Raw genomic sequence first — 21,690 nt, 5'->3', positions numbered from 1 at the left:
AGTAGGTAGCTGTTAACACTACTATTTTCAAGCCCCATAAGAAGTGTGTAGTGAATGCTACTCTTGTGAAACAGTTCATTGTGAAAGAGACTGAGTGGGACTGTTAGCAACACCAAACCTTCTTAGAGGATCCCAAATGTAGTACTTGGGGTTCCAATAAATTGTTCCACTGAAAATTGTGGTTGGTGTGTGTGTGTGTGTGTGTGTGTGTGTGTGTGTGTGTGTGTGTGTGTCACTGTCGATGACAGCTAATACAGACCTAAACGAAAGTCTTTCAGTCTGTTTTCACTTTCTTAAAACTAAGAAAAGCTATTCTCTATATGTCTGTTGTTTCCTCTCTCCTTTAGCAAGATTACTTTTATTTTTATTGCCAAAACTTTCAATTTAACATTTGTTAAACAAACTAAAAAATTACAATTTTTAATTACGCATCACAGTATTATGCACAATAAGTAAATACTTTTGAAATTTTCTCTTTCTGGCTGTCCTGTGTAGTTCATTTGTTCTGTATAGATGTACTCCAGCTTGTGCAAACACTTAAGAATTCTTTGTTAATTTTGGTACCGTATTTAGTCACTTTTTCGGGACAGTAAGTTTTGTAAAAGGACGCAGATTTTTCAATGAATTTTTAGTGAATTTAGTAGCAGTTTTCGCCTCAATACAAACTTCTCCACAATCAAAAACAATTAAGCTGTATCAGAAATGTTTTATTGGCGTGCCATTATCCATCTTCCTGTTTTCTCTGATACTTAGGAATTGTGCTAACAATGAATTTACGTAATGTGATAAACTGTGTCATCATCTGAGAAGTCATTTACACGAGGCTGGGCTTGGGTTTGCTTTAACTCCAACAAATATACTACTTATCAGGGCCCTGCTATCTTGGGAGGGAAACTTTGTATTACCAAGCCTTAAGAACACATTACTCAAATTTTCTCTGTCAGAATTAATTTACAGTGAGATCATTACTAATTAAAAATTCTGTACTTTTTTGTCGGACAACAGGATGAAGTTTAAAAAGAATCATTAATAATTCTCAGTCAGTAGTCTTCTATTGTTATAATTAGAAGTCTTACATTTTCTTCTGAAGATTAACTGTTAAATAATGCAGTGTGATTATTTAAGATGATCTACATATTTTTATATCTGTTTGAAAAACTGATTATAAATCCTGAGAAACGGAAATAAGTATGTTCTATACAGATCAATGCATTTTGATACCTCCCACTTCTCCTATTTTCCACTTTCCAATTATTTACAGTCTTCCTGTGAAGTAAATCTATAGCTGAATGCAGTGAAATTTTCTCCCAAATTTGGGTTATGCACAATTTGTAATAAGAACTACTACTGTATACAGAAACAAGATTTGGAATTGTTCATTGAAGACGACATGACATGACATCTGGAATTTGTAAAGTCAATAAGAGGCCTGAATTATGACTTAATTTTGAGACAAAGAGAATCAAGTTATCTCTTAGGAACTGGAAATAGATCAGATCAGATATTCTCTCTCTCTCTCTCTCTCTCTCTCTCTCTCACACACACACACACACACACACACACACACACAAAATGTGGCAATTACTTCTTAAACTTTAATACATTTTTACCATGTTGTTTGTGACAATGTTACTATTTTATTTATTGATGGTAACTGTGTTTATCATACTGTAAATTACTTATTTGTCTATGTAACATGTATTTTGATTTCCCCAATGGTTAATTGTTCACATAAATCAGTTTTTCATCATTCTGCACATTTTATGTTCAGTTGTGTGATTAAGCTTAGCAGAGCAATGCTTTATAATGTAATAACCTTGAGTATAAGAGAAAATAACGAAAGAAATAGAGATCACCAGCAGATATATTGAAATAAGAATGTAGCACCTAGCTAAAAGCCTTGTGCTTGTCAGGCAGATACTTGTAGAAAACACAGACTCCCATTGGGATTGTTACAGCAGGCAGACTGCCAACATCTGCAGTTTTGTAGCACCTGTTTGAGTAGTGTCAACGCTGTATATATCTCCCTAAAATACTGTACCACCACCACCTCTATGGGTGAATAGTAATATAATGCTTTTAGTATGTCCAGTAATGAAATCAGCAGTGTTAAGCAACACACTGTGAGTTAACTGTAAACTGTAATTAATGCCAGATGTTAGTAAGTTAAAAAAGTAATTAAAATATCCCAGTCATTCTGCTACTCTTTCACTCTTTTTTCCAAGTAAAAGGGCAATAAAAATTGCATATAAAAGGACATTCTGGGATAATGTAAATACTGTAGGAGTCAAGTAGACCACTCGTCAAATAGCAGAACCACTGAATCATTGAGATGCACACACAGGAGAGAAAGAAACCTTTCTAGCATCTGAAATCACATTGTGGTCACTGGAAACACGATGCCAGATGTCACAAATGTGTGGTACAAGTACTGACATGCTTCAAATTAGGGCAAATGAAGTGATGCAGTGGTTTTGACAAGGGGGCTAATATCTGGGAGGATGGCAGTTTAAATCCCTATCCACCCTAGATTAGATTAGATTTACTTTCATTCCAATTGATCTGTAGTGAGGAGGTCCTCCAGGATGTAGAACATGTCAGAAAAACAACAATACGTGACAAATATTTACACCTCAAACAAATAAGCTAATGTACCATTCCACAGGTCCCAAGTGGCATGGTCGTCATTTTTTAATGAACGCTGTGTGAAAGAACCATTTTACAAATACTAATGCATTGAATTTGAAATAAACTTTTTTTATATATTTATAAGGTAATAAATGTGTAATACAACTACTAAATACTTATTTACAATGAACACATTACTGCACTGAAATTGTGCATATATATATATATATATATATATATATATATATGAATATAATGGAAGGAAACATTCCACGTGGGAAAAATTATATATAAAAAAAATTATATATAAAAACAAAGATGAGGTGACTTACCGAACAAAAGCGCTGGCAGGTCGATAGACACACAAAAAAACTATCCAATCTCCTGGTTTCCCACCTCCGGAAAGGCAACTCACTCACCCTTCACAACCTTTCCAGCAAACCTCAACCTCCTCTCATTGCACACAAACCCAGTCTCTCCCATCTACTCAATATCCCACTTCCAGCTCCACTCCCTCCAAAACCTCAAAATTCCGATCAACACAATCTGGAACCACAACACCCCAATTCAGTAGTTAACCTTTCCTCCAAACCTCTCTCTCAATCCGAAACCTCTGTCCTATCCAAAGGCCTCACCTTCAGCCCCACTCCCAGATTCAACCAAACGGCCCTCGTCAAAGATTTACTGTCCTACACTCGTACTCTCTGCTGGAAGTATCACTTTGCCACGAAGAAAAATGATCCTAATCCTACTCCTAATGATCCGACTCCTCAAGACACCATCCAAATTGAACCCTGCCTGGAACAGTTCCGTCCTCCGTCACAGCGGGACCCACCTCCTCTTCCTCAAAATCACCCTCTCCAAACCTTCCAGGAATTTCTGACTTCCAGCCTTGCATCTCAACCCTTCTTAAAAAACCTTAATCCTACACCCAACATCACCACTGCTGAAGCCCAGGCTATCCGTGATCTGAAGGCTGACCAATCCATCGTCATTCTTCCGGCGGACAAGGGTTCCACGACCGTGGTACTTGATCGTCGGGAGTATGTGGCTGAGGGACTGCGTCAGCTTTCAGACAACACCACATACAAAGTTTGCCAAGGTAACCCCATTCCCGATGTCCAGGCGGAGCTTCAAGGAATCCTCAGAAACTTAGGCCCCCTGCAAAACCTTTCACCTGACTCCATCAACCTCCTGACCCCACCGACACCCCGCACCCCTACCTTCTACCTTCTTCCTAAAATCCACAAACCCAATCATCCCGGCCGCCCCATTGTAGCTGGTTACCAAGCCCCCACAGAGCGTATCTCTGCCTACGTAGATCAACACCTTCAACCCATTACATGCAGTCTCCCATCCTTCATCAAGGACACCAACCACTTCCTTGAACGCCTGGAATCCTTACCCAATCTGTTACCCCCGGAAACCATCCTTGTAACCATTGATGCCACGTCCTTATACACAAATATTCCGCACGTCCAGGGCCTCGCTGCGATGGAGCATTTCCTTTCACGCCGATCACCTGCCACCCTACCTAAAACCTCTTTCCTCATCACCTTAGCCAGCTTCATCCTGACCCACAACTTCTTCACTTTTGAGGGCCAGACATACCAACAATTAAAGGGAACAGCCATGGGCACCAGGATGGCCCCCTCGTACGCCAACCTATTCATGGGTCGCTTAGAGGAGGCCTTCTTGGTTACCCAAGTCTGCCAACCCAAAGTTTGGTACAGATTTATTGATGACATCTTCATGATCTGGACTCACAGTGAAGAAGAACTCCAGAATTTCCTCTCCAACCTCAACTCCTTTGGTTCCATCAGTTTCACCTGGTCCTACTCCAAATCCCATGCTACTTTCCTTGACGTTGACCTCCACCTGTCCAATGGCCAACTTCACACGTCCGTCCACATCAAACCCACCAACAAGCAACAGTACCTCCATTATGACAGCTGCCACCCATTCCACATCAAACGGTCCCTTCCCTACAGCCTAGGTCTTCGTGGCAAACGAATCTGCTCCAGTCCGGAATCCCTGAATCATTACACCAACAACCTGAAAACAGCTTTCGCATCCCGCAACTACCCTCCCGACCTGGTACAAAAGCAAATAACCAGAGCCACTTCCTCGTCCCCTCAAACCCAGAATCCCCCACAGAAGAACCACAAAAGTGCCCCACTTGTGACAGGATACTTTCCAGGACTGGACCAGACTCTGAATGTGGCTCTCCAGCAGGGATACGACTTCCTCAAATCCTGCCCTGAAATGAGATCCATCCTTCATGAAATCCTCCCCACTCCGCCAAGAGTGTCTTTCCGCCGTCCACCTAACCTTCGTAACCTGTTAGTTCATCCCTACGAAATCCCCAAACCACCTTCCCTACCCTCTGGCTCCTATCCTTGTAACCGCCCCCGATGCAAAACCTGTCCCATGCACCCTCCCACCACCACCTACTCCAGTCCTGTAACCCGGAAGGTGTACACGATCAGAGGCAGAGCCACGTGTGAAAGCACCCACGTGATTTACCAACTGACCTGCCTACACTGTGATGCATTCTATGTGGGAATGACCAGCAACAAACTGTCCATTCGCATGAATGGACACAGGCAGACAGTGTTTGTTGGTAATGAGGATCACCCTGTGGCTAAACATGCCTTGGTGCACAGCCAGCACATCTTGGCACAGTGTTACACCGTCCGGGTTATCTGGATACTTCCCACCAACACCAACCTATCCGAACTCCGGAGATGGGAACTTGCCCTTCAGTATATCCTCTCTTCTCGTCATCCGCCAGGCCTCAATCTCCGCTAATTTCAAGTTGCCGCCACTCATACCTCACCTGTCTTTCAACAACTTCTTTGCCTCTACACTTCTACCTCGACTGACATCTCTGCCCAAACTCTTTGTCTTTAAATATGTCTGCTTGTGTCTGTATGTGTGGATGGATATGTGCGTGTGTGCGAGTGTATACCTGTCCTTTTTTCCCCCTAAGGTAAGTCTTTCCGCTCCCGGGATTGGAATGACTCCTTACCCTCTCCCTTAAAACCCACTTCCTTTCGTCTTCCCCTCTCCTTCCCTCTTTCCTGATGAGGCAACAGTTTGTTGCGAAAGCTTGAATTTTGTGTGTATGTTTGTGTTTGTTTGTGTGTCTATAAAATAGAGGGAAACATTCCACGTGGGAAAAATATATCTAAAAACAAAGATGATGAGACTTAACAAACAAAAGCGCTGGCAGGTCGATAGACACACAAACATACACACAAAATTCTAGCTTTCGCAACCAACGGTTGCTTCGTCAGGAAAGAGGGAAGGAGAGGGAAAGACGAAAGGATGTGGGTTTTAAGGGAGAGGGTAAGGAGTCATTCCAATCCCGGGAGCGGAAAGACTTACCTTAGGGGGAAAAGGACGGGTATACAATCACGCACACACACACACATATCCATCTGCACATACACAGACACAAGCAGACATTTTGCTGTTTGTGAACTAGAAACGGTGGATTTTATAGCAGCGGTAGTGTTGAAAGCGGAAAAAAAATTTTTTGGTTATGGTTTGGAAGTGGGTTACGCATTATTGAGTATATATAGGCAGGATAAAATTGTATAGTAGATAACGGTAAAAAGGAGAAGGTGAATACAAAGTGAAACTACTGGCAAAAACAGAAAGAGAAAATAAGACGACAGAAAAGATTTCGAAATGCAACAGTGACAGTAACAAACCTAATTGTTGGATTCAAATTAATGATATATATATTTTATGGCCTTCATTGGACCACTCTAGTCAAAAATACAAAGTTGTAAACAAGTTGTTACACAGGGATACAATTTGGCTCAACAATAACTTAATATGATATTTAGGTAATATAATTATTAGAGTCTATTCTTATATGAAAGGTGTTTCCCTCTTCCGTCTGCCCAATATTTCTTCATTCTTTCAGATATTTTCTTTCTTTCTTCATCTGAGACCACTCTTCCTGTACTCCTTTTATTGATTTTCATTTGTAGTCTAGTTTGCGGGTCTTGCAGTATTTTTGTTTTCTCTGTCTTGTTTGTTAGGTCATCTACTGTAATTTGGAGTTCTTTTATATCTTGCTTAATTTCTGTGATCCATTTAACGTCACTCTTGCTATTCCAAAATTTTTGTATTATTTTTTTACTAATTCTGTTTTCTGGAGTTCTCATCAGATGTCCAAAGAATGAGATACGTTTCTTCCTGATCGTGCTCATGACTGGTTCTATTTTCTTATACACTGTTTCATTTGATGCTATTCTCCAATGTCCATTTATTTTATAGTGTTTATTTATACATGTCCTAATTATTCTTCTTTTTATTTTTAGTATTCTGTCAATTTCTGCTGTATTAGTTGTTTTGAAGATAGTTTCAGCTGCATACGTTGTTTCTGGTTGTGTAACTGTTTTATAGTGTTTTAATTTTGCATCTATAGATAGGCTGTTTTTGTTGTATGTAGTTTTGGTAATGTAATTTGGGTAGTTCAGCTTTTTTTTCTATTCTGCCATGATGGCTTCTCATTTAGATTGTATGTTATTATTTTGCCTAAATATTTAAATTTATCAACAATTTTGATTCCTATTCTCCTATTGTAATTTTGTTTGCAAGTGGTGGATCAGTTAGCATAATCTCCGTTTTTTTCAAATGATATTCTAAGGCCTACTTTCTCTGCTATTTCTTGTAGTGATTTCACTTGTTGCCTGGCTTCTTGAACGGTGCTGGCTAGGAGAGCAAGATGATCAGCGAATCCTAAGCAGCTTAAGCTAATATCATGTTTTGCACTTCCAATTCTTATCATCTTTGGATTGTCTTGTATCATACACTCATTATGTATTCCAGTGCACAGTTGAACAGTAATGGTGATAGGCAGTCACCTTGTCTTAAGCCTGTTTTTATGAGGAATGGTTCCAAAATTTCTCCTCTGAACTTCACTTTTGATTTGGTGTCGGCTAGAGTGAGTTGTATTATTTTAATTAGTTTTGGATGGAGTCCTATATTTCTTAAAATTTTTAATACTGAAGGTCTGTGGAGCCAGTCATGTGCCTTCTTTAAATCTACAAATGTTATTGCCAGAGGTTTGTTCCATTTCTTGTAGAGTGCCATAATCAATTTTAAACTAATTATCTGCTCTGCACAGCTTCTCCATGGTCTGAAACCTCCCTGATATTCCCCTAACTCCTGTTGTAATTGCTCCTTGATTCTTTCACATGGGATCTTGGATAGAATTTTGTATGTGCAATCTAGGAGAGAGATTCCTCTGTAGTTGTCTGGTTTGCTCTTATCTCCCTTTTTGTGTAGTGGCTGGATGATAGCTGTGGTCCAGTGTTCGGGGAATCATTCTGTTACCCAAATTTTTGTTAGAGCCATGTGTAAGGTGGTCTTGACTGTGTCACTTGCATATTTCCACATTTCAACAAAAACCTGATCTGCTCCAATTGCCTTATAATTTTTTGGTTCTTTAAGAATTTTTTCTACTTGTTGTAAAGTTGGAGGGTCTAGTTTGTTAGGTTTGGTTTTTATTGGGGTATTTATGTTGATTTGTAAGGGTTATTTGGGTTCCTCGCAATTCAGAAGTTTGTTAAATTCTTTTGCCATGATTTCTGCATTTTCCTTGTTACTGTGTGTTATTCTTCCATCTTAATCTTTCAGTATTAGTGTAGGGGCCTCATATTGTTGTAGTTGTTTCCCAAAGATTTTACAGTAGTTCCTGGAGTTGGTTTTATGATAATTACCTTTTATAGAGTTTATGATATCTTTATGGGATCCTCTCTTGATTCTTCTAATATTTTGTGTGAATTTTTTTGTTTAATTTTTTAGGTTGATGGCATTTTCTTCAGTTTTGTGTGTTTGAAACTTCAACCATGCATGGTGTCTATCTTCGTGGAATTTGTCACATTCTGATATCCACCATGCGTGTTTCCTTCGTGGGTTCGAGGGAGCTAGATTCTCTGCTTCTTTTTTAAGATTAGGCACTAGTTGTTCTAGATCATCTGTTAATTTGATGGTTTGTATTATTTGTTGGTATTTATTATTTTTAATTAGGTGATGAGGGTCAAACCTCCTTTTTATTTTATTAGTTTTACCAGTCCTCTTCTTTAACGGAGTTCAGTTCAGTTCAGTTTATTAGCGTCCTTGTATTGCATCATCGAAATGACATAGGACTTGTCAATAAACATTACAATTTAAATTTGATTTTAATTTTAACTATATAATGGTCTGAGCCTGTGTGTACTCCTCTCGGTACTTTACCATTGTGGATCTCTTTATGAAAATTTTTGTCCATACAGACGTGGTCTAACTGCCACTCCCACTTCCACCAGTCTGGATGTTTCCATGTTTTAAATTTACTTGGCTTCCTCTTAAAATATGTTGATTTAGATGTAAGGTTGTGTTCTCTGCAGAGTTCTACAAGTCTTTGACCATTTTTGTTCGTAAATTTATGTGGACTCCATTTTCCAATTATATCTTTTTGAGCAGGACGGTGGAATTTTTTTTCGAAAAGACCTTTCCATTTTTGACTTCCGAAGGTTGTCAACCTTAGTTGGAGCAATCTCCAATTTACAACTACTGTTGTTAACCGCAGAGGGTATATATATGGTTCTGCTGAGAAATTCATCAATGGAGTAGGAGGAGTTGGCCACCGATAAATCCTTTAGGCTTCTCTTAAACTGAATTTCATTGGTTGTTAAGCTTTTTATGGCTGCTGGCAAGTTATTGAAAACGTGTGTTCCTGAATAATGCACACCTTTTTGTACAAGATTAAGTGACTTTAAATCGTTGTGAAGATTATTATTATTTCTAGTATTGATTCCATGAATTGAGCTGTTGGTTTGAAAAAGTGATATATTTTTAATGACAAATTTCATTAAGGAATAAATACACTCCTGGAAATGGAAAAAAGAACACATTGACACCGGTGTGTCAGACCCACCATACTTGCTCCGGACACTGCGAGAGGGCTGTACAAGCAATGATCACACGCACGGCACAGCGGACACACAAGGAACCGCGGTGTTGGCCGTCGAATGGCGCTAGCTGCGCAGCATTTGTGCACCGCCGCCGTCAGTGTCAGCCAGTTTGCCGTGGCATACGGAGCTCCATCGCAGTCTTTAACACTGGTAGCATGCCGCGACAGCGTGGACGTGAACCGTATGTGCAGTTGACGGACTTTGAGCGAGGGCGTATAGTGGGCATGCGGGAGGCCGGGTGGACGTACCGCCGAATTGCTCAACACGTGGGGCGTGAGGTCTCCACAGTACATCGATGTTGTCGCCAGTGGTCGGCGGAAGGTGCACGTGCACGTGCCCGTCGACCTGGGACCGGACCGCAGCGACGCACGGATGCACGCCAACACCGTAGGATCCTACGCAGTGCCGTAGGGGACCGCACCGCCACTTCCCAGCAAATTAGGGACACTGTTGCTCCTGGGGTATTGGCGAGGACCATTCGCAACCGTCTCCATGAAGCTGGGCTACGGTCCTGCACACCGTTAGGCCGTCTTCCGCTCACGCCCCAACATCGTGCAGTCCGCCTCCAGTGGTGTCGCGACAGGCGTGAATGGAGGGACGAATGGAGACGTGTCGTCTTCAGCGATGAGAGTCGCTTCTGCCTTGGTGCCAATGATGGTCGTATGCGGGTTTGGCGCCGTGCAGGTGAGCGCCACAATCAGGACTGCATACGACCTAGGCACACAGGGCCAACACCCGGCATCATGGTGTGGGGAGTGATCTCCTACACTGGCCGTACACCACTGGTGATCGTCGAGGGGACACTGAATAGTGCACGGTACATCCAAACCGTCATCAAACCCATCGTTCTACCATTCCTAGACCGGCAAGGGAACTTGCTGTTCCAACAGGACAATGCACGTCCGCATGTATCCCGTGCCACCCAACGTGCTCTAGAAGGTGTAAGTCAACTACCCTGGCCAGCTAGATCTCTGGATCTGTCCCCCATTGAGCATGTTTGGGACTGGATGAAGCGTCGTCTCACGCGGTCTGCACGTCCAGCACGAACGCTGGTCCAACTGAGGCGCCAGGTGGAAATGGCATGGCAAGCCGTTCCACAGGACTACATCCAGCATCTCTACGATCGTCTCCATGGGAGAATAGCAGCCTGCATTGCTGCGAAAGGTGGATATACACTGTACTAGTGCCGACATTGTGCATGCTCTGTTGCCTGTGTCTATGTGCCTGTGGTTCTGTCAGTGTGATCATGTGATGTATCTGACCCCAGGAATGTGTCAATAAAGTTTCCCCTTCCTAGGACAATGAATTCACGGTGTTCTTATTTCAATTTCCAGGAGTGTATATTGGGAAGCAGTAGGTAGTATCCCTAGTTCCCTAAATAGGCTTCTGCAAGATGTTCTTGAGTTCACACCACATATAACTCTTACTGCACGTTTTTGTGCAAGGAAAACTTTAGATTGGCTTGATGAATTGCCCCAAAAAGTAATCCCATATGACATTATGGAATGAAAGTAAGCATAGTATGCCAGCTTTTTCATTTTTATATCCCCTATGTCTGACACAATTCGCATTGCAAATAGAGATTTGTTAAGACGCTTCAGGAGTTCTGTGGTGTGCTCCTCCCAGTTGAATTTATTATCAAGCTGTAATCCCAAGAATTTATCACTGTCCAGTTCTTCCATCTGCTTGTCATCATATGTTAGGCATATACTCGTAGGACACCCCTTACAAGTTCTGAACTGCATGTAGTGTGTTTTTCCAAAGTTTAGTGACAAAGAATTGGCTAGGAACCAGTGGTTAATGTCCACAAATATTTTATTAGCTGATCTTTCTAAGACTACACTTGATTTGCTATTTATTGCAATGTTTGTATCACCAGCAAACAAAACAAACTCGGCTTCTGGTAACGTTACTGATGAAAAAGCAGATTTATGTTTTTCCACAATTTCCCTAAACTGCTTATGCCAAATGCCGTTATGATTGATTTGAATTGGCACAGCCAAGCTTCTAATCTTCTGATGAACTGGTCATCAACGAGATATTAAACCATAATATTGCTTCCTTCAGAATATGAATCCCTGTGCCACTGACTCCCTCCATCAAAAAGTGTAAATTAATTCTGTTTGTGAAATTGAAAAACATACAATTTCACTGGCTGGTTAATCTTACAAATACGGTTTTCTTCTTTTACATTTATGTATGTTCATTCATGTTCAAGTTATATCCTTCACTCAAAACACTGCCATTCCATTCAAATGCTCTTCGAAGTTGTTTGCTGATTCTGACAGAATTACAGTGTCATTGGAAACCTCAAAGTCTTATTTTTTCTCTCTGAACTTTAATTCCTAATCCAAATTATTCCTTGGTTTCCTTTACAGCTTGCTCAATAACAGACCTTATGTCACTTCCTTCTCAACCACTCCTTTCGTTTCATGCTAGTTCCTAAATGGGTTCAGAACTGGAAAGTCAGCTCAGACAGCAAATTTTGCCTTCTTAAATGAAGTATTAAAAGTAGTGGATGATTAGCAACAGGTATCTGGGATATTTCTGTATCTAAGTAAAGCCAGCGATGTTATTGAGCATGGAGTTCTCTTGCATAAATTAAGTAATTATGGAATTAAAGGCCAGTCTGAAAGGCGGCTCCAGTAGTATCTCAGTAATCAGCAGCAGATGACAGAAATAAAACACAAAGATAGTGAAACACAAAAATTTCTAGTTTTAACAGTGATAAGGAGAAAAATCAAGTCCGGAGTCCCACAAGTGTCAGTTCTGCAACCTGTCCTATTTCTGCTTTATGTAAATGACTTTGGCTAGTAATATACATAATAGAACCACTGTTCTCTTTGCAGATGACACTAATATTATAATTAAATCACAGAATGAGGAAAATCTGCAGGAGGCTGCAATGTCAGTTATGCACACCGTAATGCACCGGTTCAGGACCAATAGACTCATCATTAACTCTGAAAAAACTGTGACAGTTAACTTCCACACCACACAAAACCTCCATCCTGCAAACCTTGTCTTCACAATTGAAGGAAAAAAAGTGACTAAGGTCATTCATACAAAATTTCTAGGCATTCAAAAATGGTTCAAATGGCTCTGAGCACTATGGGACTTAACATCTATGGTCATTAGTCCCCTAGAACTTAGAACTACTTAAACCTAACTAACCTAAGGACATCACACAACACCCAGTCATCACGAGGCAGAGAAAATCCCTGACCCCGCCGGGAATCGAACCCGGGCGCGGGAAGCGAGAACGCTACCGCACGACCACGAGCTGTGGACTCTAGGCATTCATGTTCAGGCAGATCTGAAGTGGGAGGTGCACCTAAGCAATTTAAATAAGAGACTGAATTGACTAGCATATGCTGTTAGGATGATCACTCAGAATACAAGCTGCTCATCAATGCTGACAGAGTACTTTTGTAGTGTACAGTCACTACTTATGTACAGAATAATTTTTTGCGGGAATTTCACAAATTCTACAAAAACATTTAAAATACAGAAAAAGATTATCAGGATGATACAAAAGCTAAATGCAAGGATAGAACCCTTTTTAAAACTCTCAAAATATTGCCACTGCCTTGCTTTTATGTATACAAAATACTAATTTTTACAAAATAGAGCATGTTAAAAAAAGGAAAATCTCTTCAGACACAACTAACTTATACACACACATATGAAACTATGCAGAAGATGAACCTACACATGAACACAGTAAATACAAACTTCTGCAAAAGAGGATTGTATCATACTGGAGCTATGTTATGTAACCACTTGCCTTCTCACCTGAAATGCATACCAACATTAAATGCATTTAAAATAGAGTTAAAACAGTTTGTGCATGACCACCACTTCTATTCTTTGTCTGAATTTATGGAACATCGTAATAAGTAAACCTCATTTACCAAATTTTACTAATTCTCAATTCATAACATAGTGTACATTGTGCTCATCATGTCATCTCACTTAATAACTGCTATTATAACATGTAGAAGCAATGTAGTACACAAACCTACGTTGTTATGCATTTTGATTAGGTCAACAGTGTGGTCAAAATGACTACGCTATTGTAAATTTGCCAAGTTTATCATTGTCCTATATCACATGTGCAAACAATGTCCTAAAATGATTCTTCGACAAATAAATAAATAGTATTAATAACTGCTGTATGATTTCTGTACAAGTTGTAAATAACTTTTGCTCTCCATATTTTACAACAGCCACCTTCAGAATTTCGAAGAGAGTAATTGAACCACATTATCTTCTTTGTGTAAGTATACAAGTGCTATAAATATAGGTTTTCGTTTCCTTAATCTATTTTTTAAGATAAGTCATAGGGTCAATATTGCCCCTCATGTTCCTACTATGGGAACGAGGTGAGTATAGAGGTATACTGAACAAACTGTCCCACAAATATCTGCACATAAATATATATTTCCACAGTAGTCATACATGTGTACACAGCAACGGACATAAATGCAGACTGGTAGAATAACATGGCGGCTCGAATGTCCGATCTCAGTCAAAGATCATGTTGTTCATGGTCGATATGAGTTATTGACACCACATGCCCCCCACCCCACCCCTGCAGGACGGAGTACCACAGGTGAGTCTTGGCTGGAGACTGTGTGGGCCTTGACACTGTTGGTGGTCGTACGAGATGGGAGACGCACGACTGGGATCTCCACCTCGACCGGGGCGGGATGCGGAGGCGGAACGACGGGAGGCAGGTCCACCTCGAAGTCATTGAGCCAGCGAGGGTGGAAGATGTGAAGGCTGGCCTGTGAGTAGGCCGGTGGAAGGGCAGATGGCAGGGTGAAGGTGAGGGAAGCTCGGATGATAACCAAGCCGTCCGGCGAGATGAAGGTGCAGCGTGGATGTGTGTGTTGTCCTTAGGTTGGTTAGATTTAAGTAGTTCTAAGTCTAGAGGACTGATGACGTAAGATGTTAAGTCCCATAGTGCTTAGAGCCATTTGAACCATTTTTGATACACGGGTATGCCATAATTGAAGCTTTGTTCCGTTGATATTTGGTCAGCTGTCAGGATGTAGAGAAACCTTGGAATAAGTATACTGGCTTTACCAACAAGATTTCACATGCAAATAGTCCTGTGAGAAAACGAAGCACCGTGTCATATTCCAGTGGCTTGTAGCATCTTCAGATCTGTTCATCTTGAGAGTCCAGAAATCGGCCTTTCGCGCCATCTACCAGAGGATAACCTGACGACATGTCTGAAAGCACAGAGAAGGGTTACGCAGTGTTTAGCACACTGGACTCGGATTCTGGAGGACGATGGCTCAAACCCACGTCCAGCTTTCCTGATTTAGCTTTTCCGTGATTCCCCTATATTAAATGCCATGATCGTTCCTTCGAAGGACACGACCTCTTTCCTTTTCCATCCTTTCCTAATCCCAGCTTGTGTTCCATCTCTAACGACCTCGTCGATGGGGCATTAAACACTTATCTCCACCATCTTACTTCTGAAAGCAGTGATGACACAAATGATTAATGTGACAATGATTCTGATTTAAAAATGTAAAATACTGAATAAAATACCCGAAATTTTACTCGAAGCCGGAAAATTTATAATTTTAGACCCGCTATTTTGAATTTTGTAATTCCGACACCAGATTCCTAATCAGCGACCCAAAGAACCTATGAAGAACACTGTTCTGTAGGCTTTTATATCCACTTTTCTATTAGTTGGTCCACTGTGCTGCGCCAGCTCTGCCAGACTCGTGCCGCGAGGGCTCATCATTCGCTGAAGCTTTTCAACCCTTATCGCTTATGAAGGCATAACTAGCCCTTTGTGAGCACATGACATAGGAAACTGGCCCACATGCGAGTGCAGCCCTGTGACATGGGACTGCCGTGTCCACACGCTTTCATTGACTCCCATATTCTGGAATTCTGATAGTCAGTAGGAAATTTCCTTATAAGCGAACTCTCACTTCTTTTATTAGCAATTTAAGTTGTTCAATCATTGCCTAACAGGAGAAGGCATCAACAATACACAAAAATGCAATGTGAAAGGTGTTATTTATTGATCTTCTGTAACTGTTTTGCTCATCGTCAGTTCATCCCGCCCCTACTAGAGAGACAGAAATGGGTATGACATGAAAAAAGTTGGTCAAGTAACAGGCAGACATGTTTTCGTGGTATTACATATTTTCGTATATATTTCACCAATTTCCATTACATGCAGGGTGACAATTATTGAGCTATATGAAAAAAACGTAAATTAGTTACAAACTACGACGTGCCTACACTTTATTCAACATGTAAACATCACTACAGATGTTGGGATTTAGTTTGACATGTTCGACGTATGTGCCATCATTTGCGAAGGTGTGGGCATAGGAATAGCGAAATTCTTCATGACTAGCTGAGGTGTTGGAACATCGATGCTGTCGATGACCTCCTGAATGGTTGTTTTAAGCTCAGCAATGGTTTTGGGGTTATTGGTGTACGCTTTGTTATTGATATAGCCCCACGAAATGTGTGTTCAGATCCGGAGAACATGGTGGCCAATCGCGGCCCATGCCAGTAATCTCTGGGTAGCCCAGAGCCGGAATGCGGTCCCCAGTGTGCTCCTCCAGGACATCAAACACTTTCCTCCTTCAATGGCGTCGAGCTCCGTGTTGCATGAACCGTATCGTGTAGAAATCTGGGTCACTTTGGATAATGGGGATGAAACCATATTCCAAACCTGTATGTACCGTTCGGTAGTTACTGCGCCATCAAGGAATATTGCACCGCTTATTCGTGACTACATATTGCACACCACACAGTCACTTATTGAGGGTGAAGAGACTTCTAGATCGCGAAATGTGGATTCTCAGATCCCCAAATGCGCCAATTTTGATTATTGGCGAACCCATCTAAATGTAAGTGGGCTTCGTCGCTATACCAAACCATGCATACGCAAACTAATTCCCATCTTGCCCCGCGGCCAACCGTGCAGTTTGAACGTCCAGAAGTTATGACGATTTTGTTTCATGTAGTTCAATAACTGTCACCCTGTAAATATGTACATATTTTGTGTTTTAATATTAGATACAAATCCAGGATCTACCTGTAATGCTATTTTGTTACTAGATTTTTTTCTGTTTGTCCTGCTGTGCGTGACGCCTAAATTAAAACTGGATGCCCAATTATTATAGTTTGCTGCGTTAGAGACTTGTTTGTTAGCGATTCCTTTCTAATACTAAGTGAAATTTCTCCAACTTGGATTTACAGAGCGTTTTTTGGATGTTATTTAGGAAACATATTTTGGTCTCGTGAACTTTTTTTAGGCTCGTCATTCACATCTACAATATTCTGAAAAGCCTTCGAGCAGTCGTTAAGACTTGGAAAGAGCCTTCATTTCATCAGCTCTTGCCCACCTTGCCTCAGTCACTGTTATTAAAATACACATGTGAAGAATTTGGTGATGGTCATCATTTTCCAAAATATCGCCAATGATAAGACTTCATAGTCTCACATTTCTTTTACTTCTTGGTTGTTTTTCCTGCTTAATAAAATATAAAATGGTTAATGATTTTAATGTAATGATGTTGTCCACACCATTGTTTTGTAAAACTCATTAGTTTTATCGAACATGGTACAAGACGCGTGTCTAGCTATCAGTACACGACAAATTATGTCTCGCTTTAAGTCGGGGCAAGAGAAAATGCAACAGCAACAAAGATGAAACTTCTCAATTGAGCGCCTAAACGATCGGATATGACATAAACGATATGTAACACCACAAAGCTAGACAGAAAGAGTTAACCAAGAGCAGGCATTGTCTGGAGGGGGAGCAACTGTTAAAACTAAGTTTTCGAAAACAGCCATAAGCGGACGTCGTGTTTTTTACTATGACCCGTTTCTCTCTTCAAACGAACAAGAGTACCGTTGCCAGCGCCAATGTCAATGTCATCACTTACTATCGTACTTTGAACGTAAGTACTATGGCACAGTCGAATTAAGCTTTAGAACTGTCAGCCAACTGTAAAGACACTCTTTTAATGCTGTCAGCCAACGTTAGACTGTATATTCTGATGATGCTCTTGTTCATTTGAAGAGCGAAACCGGTCATAATAAAAAATAGAAATTGCGACTGTTTTCGAAAACTTAGAAAGAGATAAGACGTAGCCAGAGCAAGTGTGAGATATTACTCTGGTCGTCATGTTGTTTACATCGTTTGGCGCATATTCAGTATGTCACTGGTCAACGCCGACTTCTAATATTTGCTCTGAATTTTACAGTACATTTTATAAATTTATTTAATCTTGTCATCATCAGTGTCCCTTAAGAGTACAGAGTACTTTTCCAGCTAAATATTATGTAAAAATCAACATCTATTTCTTTCAGGCACTGTTTATAACGTATACGTTATACGGATTTTTTGTTGATATCAGGTAACGCAGCACATTTTCTAAAAAGATTAGAAGTTTTTTTGAATATTTTTGAACCTGCTTAGGGCTATTAAATGTTATTTTTTCTATAATTTAGTTGATTTTGCAATAAAGCTTAGGTCTATTATATAAGTAGGGAGTATTGCAAGTTACAGAAGAAAAATTAGAGCAATGCTTTATAACCTTTAGGAAATATTTGTGCCTGAATTCTGAAAAATACAACTTGCGGGAAATTGCGAATGAAGATATGAGTCCAATTAAACCGTGCCTCAGAACATTCCTGAAGCATGGTCTTCATCCAGCAGCATTTCTTCATCTTCAAGCTTCCTCTTGGCTTTCCTTTTTGCACTGCTTGCTTCTTTGGTAACTTGAAGATCGAATCTTTCAGCTTCATGCATCCATTGTCTGTCACACACAAGCAATTGATCCTCCATATTAGAGCCACATTTTATGCCTAAATTTCTCAGGACTTCCGATCTTCCTATCACTCCATCATTGAAGCATATCACTGCATCTAGCACACCAGATTTTAATGTATTTACTCCTACAAAAACATCCTTGGGTAATGTTTCCCATATGGAATGGTTGAAACTTTCATTTGTATTCTGAGTGCCCCCATGAAGACATTTGCTAAGCAAAACAGGGTCACTCAGGTCTCTAAAAATTGATTTTATTTCATCCATAACAGGCTCAGGAAGAGAATGCTTATGTTGGTATATTTGACCACTTTCTTTTGCTTTTTGGTAACCACACCAAGAATCTGCTCTTTGACGGCAAAATCCGTGAACAGTGTGGTCATCTGTGGACAACTTATGAAAGTAGGTGGCCCACACAGTTTTTCTAATTGCTGTAACATCATTCAGAGGTGCATTTCGTCTAATGGCGAGTCCAAAATAACTCTGAAGGAGGTCTATTTCAGTTTCTGTCAATCTGCCTCGGCCAGACAGAGATTTTCTATCAGATAGCAACTTTCCTTTCATTTATCTTCGTAGCTTCCTCAATCTAGCACCCATCCTCTTTTGCACATGTCCACAACATTCGAGCTTTGTTACTGTGGCATCGCCATAAACATTGAACTCATTAATGTTATTGAAATATATGCCCCATCGCCTAGGTACTTCGTATCTCTAACGTTATAAACGTGCACCGACCTCGGAACTATTTTTAGAGCTCCATCATAATTCTTGGAACACTGATGTTCAATATGTCCTTTAGTGTTATCATGGCAGGTATGGCAGTATATAGATAACATCAACAACTTTTCCATTCTCCAGAGAAGTAGCACTTACAAAACCATTCAAGGAACGATGTCCTCGACGTTACCATGGCCCATTAAGTGCAACAACAATGTCCCTGGCTCCACTAATATTTACAGTTGCATCTACTGCACGTTTCATAGATGCTTTAGGCACAACCGTCAAGGCACCTAAAAGTATTTTTATGTACTTGCTGAACCTACTGGGAGGAGGAGGAAGGTCCATCAAACTACAAAACGTTTGAGCAGCCTTTTTTCCTTTTTCCTATTTCATGCATTGCATACACTCTCTTCAAATTCACGTCATATAAATTACGCACAATGTTCGAAGTCATTTTCGAGGTAGATTTATTGCAGGATCTACACAGAACAACTAATTTTGACGCTAAGCCCTTCCCTGCTACTTTGTTGTTTAGTTGTTTCCAGACAGCCTACACCATCACATTGTTCACATTTCGTCACTTCCTTTATCGAAGAAGATTAGATGCCCACATCAACAACAACAAATCCACTACAAACAGCGTCATTGTTAACACAAAAATTTGAATCACCAGGAGGCATGCCATGTGGGAGTTTCTTCCCTGAAGAACTGATACATAGGTTACTTTCAATAGTGGGGCCGTGCGGTTCTAGGCGCTGCAGTCTGGAACCGCGTGACCGCTACGGTCGCAGGTTCGAATCCTGCCTCGGGCATGGATGTGTGTGATGCCCTTAGGTTAGTTAGGTTTAAGTAGTTCTAAGTTCTAGGGGACTGATGACCACAGATGTTCAGTCCCATAGTGCTCAGAGCCATTTTTTTCAACAGTGTGGCTTGCTTTGTTTGTGAACTGGTTATCAGGGAATTCCCTTTTATTGAATTTCTTGATGCGTGGCATAGTTCGTATGTATTGCACACTAAGGGATATGTACCTCCACAAATATATGTATCACTTGCGTAACAAACATTCAGTAACACGTGAACAAACTACTTCAGCGAAACAAAAGTAAACACCACAAAGTTAATCATTTACAGACACTAGAAAACTGCACTGTTACCAGCATATACAATGTATCATATGTACAATCGCTGGGAACAGGAAGTTAACAGTTCTTTTCGAAATAAATAATACTGGTTTCTGTAACAGAAACAAAGGGGACATGGTGGCATACATGACCGTAACTTTAAAATTTGGTATATAGAGGTAATTTTTCATTTGAAACCCTATGTGTATATCCATGTAATCAGGAAAGACTATAGAATTTAATTAAGTCATAAAATATTTCGACTTTTTCACCATTTATAAGTACCCTGTATCCTTAATGCGAAGTACAGACTGCTCTTAGTTTTCATTATATTCTGATACCGTCTGTAATCCACGGTTTATGTCTGCTGATTTATTTCTTAGGATAACGGTTTTATAATTAGTCTATGACTATTTTGTAGGACACATTTTTTTCATTCACACAGGTGTATTGTGTACATCTTTCACGTCTATATTTCGCAAATTTTTCTTGGATTCCTTTTTCATTTGTTACCCTGGTATTAGTCTTGAAAGTCTCTTCGGATTTGCTGCCGGATCCTAAAATCAACTTGACTCGATATTTCGGCGATCCAACTGGTCGCCATCTTCAGGAAAATTGTCTCTGCTGATTAAATTATCAGCCAACCTAATTTCAATCACCTCTTTATAGACACTGTTCCAAAAACCGGAAATGTTGGCAACAACCACAGTTTCATCAAATTTCATACTGTATCCCTCATTTAGGCAGTGTTCTGCTACTGCCGATTTTTCCGGCTGTTGTATCCTCGTATGACGGCGATGTTCCACACACTTGTCATGCACTGTGCGAATCGAACGGTCAATGTAAGCTTTCTCACATTAACACGGAATTTTGTACACACCGGGTTTCCTAAGCCCCAAATCGTCTTTCACAGAGCCGAGCAGAGTCCTAATCTTAGAAGGTGGACGGAACACACTCTTAATGTTAAAATTCCTTAAAATTCGTCCAATCTTAAAGGATAAGCCTCCAGCATAAGGAAGAAAGGCCACAGAATTATGTTCCTCTTCATACACCTCCGGAGATGGTCCAAAGTCCATAGCCCGACGACTCTGCCTCTCGGTGTATCCATTTTCCTTAAAAACAGCCATCAAAAAATGCTCAAGTTCTTGGGTTAAGCTGTCTGCGTCGGAAATGGCATATGCTCTGCGTACCAAAGTCCTAAGGACGCCACTGCGTTGGTGTAGTGGATGACAACTCTTAGGATGCAGATACCAATCTGTGTGTGTCGGCTTTCAGTGAACACTGTGTCCCAAAGTACCATCTGGTTTTTTTATAAACCATAACGTCTAAAAATGGAAGCATCCCATCATTTTCAACCTCTATGATGGGATGCTTCCATTTTTAGACGTTTTCAAACTGTGGTTGTTGCCAACATTTCCGG

This window comes from Schistocerca americana, chromosome 1 (assembly GCF_021461395.2).
Source record: "Schistocerca americana isolate TAMUIC-IGC-003095 chromosome 1, iqSchAmer2.1, whole genome shotgun sequence".
NCBI lineage: Eukaryota > Metazoa > Arthropoda > Insecta > Orthoptera > Acrididae > Schistocerca > Schistocerca americana.
This window is presented reverse-complemented; position numbering follows the sequence as displayed.